Source organism: Fopius arisanus, unplaced genomic scaffold (genome assembly GCF_000806365.1).
Source record: "Fopius arisanus strain USDA-PBARC FA_bdor unplaced genomic scaffold, ASM80636v1 scaffold00002, whole genome shotgun sequence".
NCBI lineage: Eukaryota > Metazoa > Arthropoda > Insecta > Hymenoptera > Braconidae > Fopius > Fopius arisanus.
This window is the reverse complement of record NW_011887741.1, coordinates 1,896,468-1,897,622: the sequence shown is the minus strand read 5'-3', so window position 1 is coordinate 1,897,622 and position 1,155 is coordinate 1,896,468.

Sequence of the window (1,155 nt, the reverse complement as noted above, 5' to 3'; positions counted from 1 at the left end):
GGTCAAGAATTGATCCAGGAATTCATCGACTTCTGTATCTCCCGATCCGAATTTCTCCGCTATTTTCTGGGCACGAAGGAGAATACAAATAAAAATCACATTTATCATTTAATAATTGTTTATATAATTGCTTAAATAATTACTCCCGATTCTTCTTCAATTTCCGCAGCAGCTCACAGCCTTTTTTTCAGACAGTTCATGTAATGCTTTTTTATTTTCAGATTTCTCTATTTCCAGCGATCAGAACTTCCTTTTCAGATTCCAATTCTTTAAACTAGGAAACCTCACCAAAAGTTAGTAAGTCGCATATCTAATAATAAGACAAGAAAATAATGAGTCAACCGCCTTATTATCCATTTATTGTCATCGATTAAATAATTCACCTGTTTTATGTCATTGACAACTTCCTCGAATCTTCCATCATCGTTCAATATTTCTCCCAAATCAGTGTTGCTGAGATGATTCGACATCGACAATGCAGCTAGAATATCCATCCAAATTGATGAATTTATTGTTAATTCATTATTATTTATTATTAATAAATGTCATGGTACTTTTTTGATTCCAGGTTTTTAAATTATAACATTTTCCCACCCATTGACTTAGTGGATTAGGCCTATAGGGGATACCACTTAAAAAAAAACGCGTCAAGGACTCTACCTCTTGGGTGACGTGGAAAGAGTTTCACTTTAATTACTTGATTTATGAAAAAATAGTCAATACTGGGTCAGAATCTCTCTTATTGAAATAATCATATACCCATTGTTCATTTTTTTCATGTCAATTTGAAAGAAAAAAGATCAAACGACTCGACGGGCATTCAAATGTAAGCGCCAGAAATCGCTGGCGACCCCCCACTCTAGCGCCGCCTCCCACCCCGCCATTTTGAGTGGGGAGTCAGTCGTTCGGCGGCAGTGCGTGGAACGGTCGGTCGCGTGTCGTGTAGTGAAAATCCGTTGACATCGGGATCCTAGTGAGTGCAGAAACCCGGCGCCGCCTGTGAACATTGAAAATACAAAGTGCGGGACTCAGTGCAAGTGATTTTGGGATGTGAAATAATTTTTTAAACAGTTTATCAGAGCATTTTGAGTGATTGAGATTTTTCCTTTGTTACACTGAACTTCGGTATTGCCGAACGGCCGCCCGGCGTCATTG